We start from the raw sequence: 9464 nt of genomic DNA on the forward strand, positions 1-9464 counted from the left end.
AGCGCGGGGAGCGGGGCTGGCGGCGGAGCCCGTCCCGTGGCCCCGCGCCCGGCGCTGCCGCCTCAGGAAGCCGCGTGTCAGCCTCGCCGCCGCCCCGTGCTCGGGAAGAGGCTCGGCGGCAGAAGCGGAGCCTCCCCTTGCCTCCGCCTCCCATTGTTCACCGCCGGACGCGGGGGACGGAGCCAACAGCCCCGACGTCGCCTCCTTCTCTGGGGACCGGGAGCTACCGCCGGCCTTGTCGCCGAGGCCAGCACTGAGGCTCTTCYCCAGCCCGCCGAGCGCCTGCTCTGCTTCTCCCTAAGCCCAGCGACAACCTGGCCTGGCGGCCGCCGACTCACCGGGCAGMGGCAAGGGCAGGGGTTGAGGTTGGCCTGCTCAGGGTATGGCTGCCAGTCCAGGCAAAGAGCGGCTCTCCCAGCCCTCCTTTCAATGGAAAATGTGCCGGCCGCAATGGCAGCTTCCCCGCTTCCCAAGGGTGCTGCGCCAGGCTGGAAGCCAGGSCTGCGGGGGCTGTCAGGGCCGGGTCCTGGCTGCCCGCCGCACGGTGCTCCTGCTGACCCTTAACACCCTGGGGCAGCTCCCACTGACAACCTCGAGCACCAGCCGTTCCCAGGAGGGTTGCTGGGGATGGGGACACACCTTCCGGCTTCCCAGAAATGGACAGCCCAGGCAAAGCCCGGCTGGCCCGCTGTGCTCTCAGGCTTGGCGTCGAAAGCGTTCGCGCGGCCCTCTGACATCCCGGCTAGGAGGTTGTGCTGCGCAAGCTCAGGCACTGAGAGGAGGGGATTGCTGGCGAGGCGCTCGGCGAGCACGGGAAGCCTTCCCCTCAGCCCCCGAAGCATGGGTCGGCAGCACCCTCAGCCCCCCAAGAGTAAGAAGAACGCGGCGCAGCCCAGCTTGGTGGGTACCTGATATCTAGGTCCCCCGGAGGGCTCTGGGGAACGTCCCAGGAGCGATGCCGCCACATCTGCCGCAGCATGAGCTGATGCGCTCAGCCAGCCCGGGGTTCACTCTCGCTCTTCCTCTCCCGGCGGCCGCTTTCCGGAGTCATCCCGAGGGCAGGTCCCTGGCAGTGCTCCGCCGCCCGGCCGCCCGCCCGGGGCCCCGGCTTTGTTTGCACCCTCCACCTGGTTCCTCTCTCTGCACTTCCAGGAAGTGTGAGGGAGGCTGTCATCGCAGCCGGCTGCGCGGCCTTCTTCCCACGGCGCCGGCCACCTCCTCGGCCGCGTCCTCTCCAGGGAAGCCTGGTGCGCACCCTCAGCAAGCAGGAGCGCGTCCCGGCACGCCGGGCTGCCGCCGAGGAGCCGCACCTCCCTTGCTGGGTGGTTCTTTGAATGCCCCCAGATTTGAACAGGCCCCTCTCCCGGAGCTGCCCCAGCGCCGCTGTGCACACCGGGCCGTGGCGGTGGGGTTGTCCTCCTGCCACCCACCCTGTGCCATGCACATCTTCACCCTGCAAGGCACCACACTACTCACAACTCATGGGTGTATGTGTCCTCCCGGTGTGGCAGGTCTGAAAAAAATCTCMAGCACCTGCTCACTCTGCACTGGAGTTCGTTGAAAAACAGGCTTGATAAACCAGGAATGGGCAGTGTGAAAAGTAGAAGCATCTAGGAGGTTCCTGGCCAGCCTCCAAACTGGAGAAACAGCCTAGCACTCATCATCCAGCCCCCAGTCTGGGGCAACACAGCATAAGCCTGCAGGCCTGGTGTGTGCACATCTCTAAAAACCCCAGCTCTTCACAACCAGATGCTGCTTGGTGTGCTCTGGCTCCAGGAGAGCTTCAGATCACCAAGGGGTCTGTGGACAGTTTCTGTGGGCCAGAGAAAAGCAAGCAAGCAAGCAAGCAAGCAAAGCTGGTCCTGGCCGCCTGCACAGATGGCATTTCTAAAGGGGCACATGGTCTTGCATTAAATTCCAGCATCAAAAGGAAAAATAAAACACCATAGGGAGACCTTGATCTCACCAGGCAAGCTCTGAAACCAAACACAACCCACTGCACTAATTACTGTGCAGAGAGAGGAAAAGGCAGGTCCTGGATGCCTAACTCCAGCTCACAGATGAGGGAGGGGAGAGGTTTTGTTATCACGGAAAGGGTTCGTCATCCCCGCTGCTTTGCATGCCATGATGGGTTAGTTGCATTTGCTCCCTGCCCGCAGACATTTCCCTTTCATGTTTCATGCTCTGTGTTGATGTCTAGTCCTGTTACTTAGGAGCACCAAGAGCACTGGGGTTTGGTGAGGCTTTGGAGAAGTAACACGCCCTGCCTTGGGACCTTCACCGTCCTCTCTGTGCTGTGTTCCTGTGTCCTTCCAGTTTTATCTCTTGGGCTTGGTGCAAAACTGTGGAGAAACCCCATTCCTGTCCTTTCTTGGTCAGGAGGCCAGAGGAGAGACCCAGCTGGCACTGGCTTCTCTAGGCAGCACAGGAGAGGGATGGGGGTCACTKTGTTGGATGTTACTGTGAATTGGCACCCTTGTCTTCATGCTAGTGTATGCAGCCCCCTGGCACTGAAAGGATTAAGCTGCCTGCTTCAGCCAAACTCAGCAGGATACCTGCCTATGGGATTCATTGTGAACAGGGATCAGATAAGGGAGGGGTGGTCAAGGGAAGTTGTGGCCCTTAGTTGAGGAATCCTAGCTGTCCCCACCCAGGAGTGTTTGGATGCAGGCTGGCATTGTCCCTAATACTGATTAGTGCCCCTAACCATCTCCCCACTGGCCTGCTCTCAGGGAGTCCCACCCCATGGTCCCCCTGCACGCCCACACCACATGGAAGGCTGAGGCTGTGGTTGTGGGGATGAACRAGGGAGGGAGGCTGTTTTCTGCTGCCTCAGGGAGCTGTCCTGGCTCACCTGATGTGGAAAAACCACAGCAGGAGGAAGAGCCAGAGCATCCCCTCTGGCAGAAGTAGTGTTTCAGGCCAGCTTAAACCAGGGACTGTGTCTGGTTTAAGACGGGGCTTGGGGCTGCAGCATGCCACCCCTCCCTGCAGGCATGTCCCTACACAGCCAGGCTGTACCCACAGCTTCCCCTTTTCTCCAAAATTGCCTCTTGGGATATTTCTGTCTCTTGTTACACACAGTCCCATATCTAGTTCACCACTGCCTTGCACATAGGAGCATCCAGAATGAGAGTGAACATACACGAGTACTGTGCACCAAGCGCAGGGTGGTGCAACTCCAAACCCATCCCACCCCTGCGCCCTGCACTAGAGCCTGTGTCTGACAGTGGGGCCCAGCAGATCTTGTCTCTGGTTCTGGAGAGAGGGGGCAGGGGATARTGAGACACCTGTTTGTCATCCCCCGACCAAGGTCTGTGAGAAGCCAGCTACTCATTTCTAGCACTTCCCGCTGACCGTGCCACCCATGTCCTTTCCCCTGCTGCTCAGAAGGATGCAGAGACAGATGTCTCTGTCAGAGGGGAGCAGGCTTGGCTTGCTGGAAACGAATGGGAATTTGATTATGCTGCTCTGCAGAGCAGGGCTAACACGATTAAAAGGCCAGCAGGCAGGACTCAGATGAAGAAGATCCCCTCTGTCCCTTTCTCCCTGCATACAGCAGAGGCTCTCCTTTCCTTCTTCCCAGCCCCTGCACTGCCCAGGCTGTCCTGGGACTTCACAAACATCCAGAACCCAGATGTGAAGKCAAAAGGAAGAGAAGACAGTGGAGAATTGCAACCTTCTTCCCCTGGGCCCCTCAGGCTCCTATATCCCTCTCTCCAGCACCTCCTGCCAGCTCTCCCCTCTGCCCTGCTTGCTCTATGACCAAGCTCCCTTGCTATTTACATTACAAAGCAGCCCCCTCTGCTCCACTCTCTGGGTTATATTTAGCTCCCTGACACAGAACAGCCTGTGAGATGCATTAGCTGTGTCCTATCTGCCAGGCGGGGACCGCGCTGAACAGCTGAGGTGCCTCACATCTCCCAGGCAGGGGCGGAAGCTGGGTAGGGGACACWGAAGGACACAGGACCCTCTCTTCCCGCTGCCAAAGATGCCTGTGAGGAGTCCTGTAGTGCGTGGGCTGGTCCGGGCACTGCCTCCGGATGTGACTGAGAGCCAAAGGGTACGTGTCTGACACCTGACAGCTCCCCCGCCCCATAGACATAGCCTGTGGAGAGCTCATACAAGAGCTTTTGTGCGCTTGTGGTTTCCTTTCTGGGTAAACACCCTCCGGGCTGGGTTGCTGGGAGCAGTGGCAGTGACAAAGGCTACTGCTGCAAGCATCACCCTGAAACCAATGATGAAGGTGACAGGGAACCCACAACTGCTCAGGAGAGGTTGCAGGATACTGCTGTGTCTTACCAGCAACTGTTCCAGGCCTCCCTGGCTCCAGGTCACAAGGCTTCCCCTACAGCAAAGTTCTGCCAGCCTCTAGCTGGCCTTATTGCCACCGGAGCTGCCCCACTCTGAGATCTAAAGATGATCCTGCTCACCACAAAACCTTGGTCAAGACACTCAAGGCAAGCAGGAGCTGACTTCAGACTCCCTTTGGCTGAAGTGACTGTCTGGGGATCRAGGCACTCAACTCTGGTGCTTGTTCCCGGTTTGCTGTGGTGACAGAGGGCACTGGGTCCTTCTGGCATTGCAGAGGCACCTCCCTACTGGGAAAATTGTCCCAGAATGTGCAAATCTGGTGCAGGARCCAACATCATTAATAAGTTTGGCATGAAATCGCTACTCAGAGGCCTAAATATAACCTGAGTGCTGAGCKCTCTTCCACCCGCCCAAGGCGCCTCCATACACCGTGGCAGCTATTTATGGAAGGAACTTTATTGCCATGGGATTAATATCATTTCTGCTCATTTCAAAACCTTTATATAGCAGCTTATGCTGCCTGCCCCTCGTGATGACTAACGGGTCCCAGCAGGAGCAGGCAGGTTGGCAGAAAGAGGACTGGGGCCTACAACCTTCAGCTGACATTGAGCATACTTTGATGCCCATGGCCATGGAGGGGGTCCTCCAAACTGTGTACCAGGGTTCAGTAAATGTCTCCAGCACAGCAAGGGGATTTCTGTCAGCCCCCCTTTCTCATGCTGCAGGAGGGGCACAAGATGGAAGGCTGGTCTCCACTCTGGGTAACAGATCCGTTACCACCTGACCTGCCCAAGAAAGCATCCAGACTTGAAACTGCATGGGTGTCACAGAACAGAACAAGCAGATTTCTGCCCCCAGACACTTCCTCTCCCATTTCTCCTTCCTTTTGCTTGGTTGTCCAAARCACAGGGTGGAGCAAGCACCATCTACTCCTTTGCTGCTGGCCTGCAGGTTGCTACAGCAGTCCCTCCAACCTTTCAGAATCCTCTTTTCTGCAAAACCTGGATCAGCTGGAGCAAAGTCCCTTGCAAAGAAACCCCTTGTGAGGTTTGGGTAGGACAGAGGTGCTTTTTRTAATGACAGCACAGGCTGGAGCATGTCCACTGAGCAACCTGCTTGGGGCAGCTGATATGGGATGGGTAGGATGTATACAATCCCTAGCAACCTTAGACAATTCTGGAACAAATACAGGCTGATCAATTTAGGTTGCAATATGGCCCTTTCCTTCCCTGRGGAGGCTGGAAAATTGCAGCTGGCTAATCTGTTCGCAAAACTCACTGTGCACATCTGGAGAAGACAGCTAAGAGGAGAAAATCTTGCTCTGCTTAGCACAGTAATTCCTCATCCTCTGTGGTATCAGGGCGGAGACCCTCCCAGCTCTGCCTGGTGCCTCAGTGAGCAGCCCTGGGTACAGGATGAGGACTAGGATTGGTGTGCATTGGCGCAGCTTGTGGTAAGGTTCAGGRTCACAGGGCACCTGGGGAGATCTCTGCCACCCTGGCTCCTGCTCACCACCCACGACACAAATAACGAGTGCTGGGGATGAGTCAGCTCCGGGGCTCCTCCTGCTCTGCAGGCACTAATAAGGTTTCCCATTAGTTCCCATTMCTGCAGTATTAGAGAGCAATTTGCTCACAGCTTGCACTGAAGCCCTTGCAAGGGGGAAAAAGGGCTGCTGTACACGTGGGAGTGCAGATGGGGGGTGACCAACAGCTCCTGCCTAAAATCTTTCCCCTGGCAGAGCTCTGCACTCCAGGGTCYCCAAAGGCCAGACCAGAGGCAGGAGAGCTCATCCAGCTTCTGTCTGCCATGGCAGTGTTCATGGCTCCAAGATCCTCCATGCCTGTTTTCCACCTGCTTGTAAACTATGTGACACTTGCTGGGCATGGTGTGAGGTGGAGCTTGGAAGGACATAGACATATCTGGGCCAAGCCAGCTCTGGAGAATGGTAAGAAGGCAGATCCTRCCTTCTCCRCTCCCCTTAGTCCCAGACCCTCACAGCAGGCTGGGGTCAGTCTTGCAAGTGCTTATGTTTACTCTGGGCAGGTGCAGGATCAAAGGATCTCTCCTCACTTACACTGACAGCCATTCTGCAAAGATGGGGAACAGTAAATTGTAGAAGGGCTTAAATGCCCTTCTAGCAAAAGAACGGGCAAGGTGGGACACTAAACCTTATTTGCTGTGACAGAAGAATAAAGCTGGAGTCCTGGAGATGCTGACCCAAGCAGGATTTCAGACATGGTTAGAGTTGGGAATAGGAGCTCACCTGAGTATCACCAGGCAGTGGCTCCCATAAGCTGCCTGAGAGCTATGGGAACCACTCTTCACCTCCACCAGGTTTGCTTGGTGATAGCAGGAGCAGGTGAGCACAGGAGTTAGGACAGAAGAGTTGCACCAAAAGCTAGGACAGATCTCTTGCTGCAAGGTGCCTCCAGTTGGCCCATTTATAGCCTAARCCCTAATCTCAGCCCCTTCATCTTTGCATCACTGCTCAGTTCCTCCCGGTGAGATCAAGATTTCTGGACCTAGGAATCAAGCAAGGGGACATTTGCCTTGGGGAAGAAGAGGAAAAGGAGTGTAGGTGTTATTAGAAGTCCCTTGCATCCAGTGCACTTAAATCGATAAACTGGTACTGCAGAGAAAGAGGGAAACTTCCAGCCCATGGCCCCATGCCAGAGCTCATGGGAGGCTGCTGGGCACAGACCACTRCCTAGGAGGCATCGCAGCCGTGGGATGGGAAGGGRGGATTAGGTAGMAGAAAAATAAGTGGGCCCACAAAGRTGRTAATTGCCACGGCAGAGGGGTCTGTTGCACAGGATGGGAGGGACTGGACTATCTGGTTCCCTTGTCTCTGTGCTGAGATGGTTTCTGGTGGGAGTGTGCGGGTGGSCAGTGGAAAGAGCCAACCCTGACCCCATGGGAGGGAGTTGCCTCAGGGACAGGCCACCCCATTGCCCCAGTACAGCCCTGACACTTGGGGACCCAGGTGTTCCTACCTGTAGGAGACCTGCTTTCTGATGGCGAAGTGCAGGAACTGCTCCTCCACCTCYGCCACGGCCACTGCTCCTCTCATCTCCTTCCAAGCCGGATCCATGCCGCGGGGGCCCAAAGGTTGTGCTCGTCCACTGCTCTCTGCATCTGCCGCTCCCCGGAGGCTTGCTGTGGCTCCCCTGGCCAACTGACCGTCGCTCCTGGCAGGGGAGAAGTCTCTCCAGCTCCTGGGACCTTCAGCCATGCTGCAGGGAGGTCTCTCTGGAAAAGTCCCACTTTTTCCCCAGAACTTCCTTGGGCAGTCCGGTCTTGCCTCAAAAAGTCCCACAGTGCTGCTCCGCTTCACCTCCCCAGGGCTGTGGGACAATCCCGGCAAGGCTTAACTCTGTGAGGGAGCACAAGCCCGAGAAAAAACAGTGTCCAACTTTTTGCAGTGGTATTTACTGGCCTCTTGATAGCAGCTTGCTTAGCTCAGACACAGCAGCTCAGCCTCCTGCCGTCTCTACTGCCCTGCCACACTGAAGCGGAGGAATATCTGACACAAACCCAGAGATGCTGATGCTTCTTCTCAGATGTGCTGGCACTGTGAAAGCGGGGAGGGAGTGGGAACACAGCACTCACCAGAGAAGCACAGTACAGGAATAGAGATGTTCGCAGCAAGTGAGAGAGAGCTTAGATTGCCTTCTGCGAGGTCCCTCTGGGGCCAGGCAYGTCCCTCAGTGTCCTCGGCAGCAGCAGCTGAGCAAGAGCAGCAGGGAAAGGTAGGCAGCGAGGAAAGTGCCTGTGCACAAARCCTGCAGCAGCTCTCAGGAGACAAAGCAGAAAGTGAGCATGAGTGTGTGCTGTGTGCGTGGGGAGGGGGCTGTGGGGAGCTGCATCCAGCAGGCAGCCTGGTGTCACCTTAGAGACACTCGAAACTGGCACTTAACTCTTCGGAGTCTGGGAAAGCAGACGAGGGTGACAACTCAGCCACCCTTCTGTGCCCACAGTCCAGCTGGCACCTGCCTGCCTGCAAGGGCTGCTCAGGGAGCTGAGTCTCAGCCACTTGTCTTAACCAGACCTGCTGTCAGGTGAAGTCAAACAGCCTGGCAAACTGCATGACAGCAGCAGCTCCAGCAGAGCAAAGTAGCTGCTGTTGAGTCCAATCATCGAACATGGATGAGATCTGCACAGGGACAGGGTCCCCAGCTGTGGACAGTGGTATCTAACTGAGCAAGGTATTGCTGTAGCATGGTCTCTGTCCTTTCAGCTGGCTCACTCAGCTCCTTGCRACTTAGGAGGCTACATTATTCCTCGTTTTTCCTTATTCAAGTCAATTTTTCTCCAATCTTGGCATCCAGAGATGGAAAGCCCTTCTGTTCTCTGCCCACATCCATCAGAAGAGTTGCATCATCTGTTTGTCTTGGGTTGGGTCTGGATTTTGTGACCCCAGTTCCAGTCCACCCTGGTGCTGCAGATGTCAGCTGGGGTAAGAGATCCCTATGAAGCTCCATATGTGCCTGATTTGTTCTGCCCCAGATTCACAATGCTGAGCTTTTACCTGCTAGACACTGGAAAATTCAAACTTTGGGTCTATAAGAGCCATTCCCTGCATCATGCCAAGGTCCTACGATCATGTATTGTGCCAAAAGCACATTGCAGTCACCTGTAATCCCAGTGTTTTCCCATGAAAGTCTGGCATGATGGGAGCAGGAACCTGTCCTCAACCTGCTCTGACTGTTGTATCACCTTRGGAGTCATCAGGAGCATCTCATCCCTCGTGCCAGCACTCCCCATCACCTCCATTAGGYCCTGTGGCACCTCTGCTGCAGAGTGCTGTGTCACAGCACATTCCTGTGCCACTCCTGACCCCAACCTGGGAAGCAGCATGGGCTAAAGAAATACTGGTAACCACAGTCCAGGGGTTACCATTGGCACCTCCAGTTCAAGTTACCAAACCTTTGTCTGCCCCTAAAAGTCAAAATGACATTTCTCTCTGGCTGCGCCTCCTGGGGGATTTGTGCCTCCCAGGGACACAGCAGCCCCCAAGCCTGCTCCTCCACAAAATCGTGACTGCCAGGGAGCCCCACACCCTCCTCGCTGTGTGACTCAGCCCCTCCAGCCCCCACAGGGGTTTTGTTCTCCTTGAAAGCTGGAGTGTTGCTGAGTGAGCCCTCCCS

Source organism: Malurus melanocephalus, unplaced genomic scaffold, assembly GCF_030028575.1.
Source record: "Malurus melanocephalus ecotype Western Australia unplaced genomic scaffold, MMel_1.1 scaffold_2, whole genome shotgun sequence".
Taxonomy (NCBI): Eukaryota; Metazoa; Chordata; class Aves; order Passeriformes; family Maluridae; genus Malurus; species Malurus melanocephalus.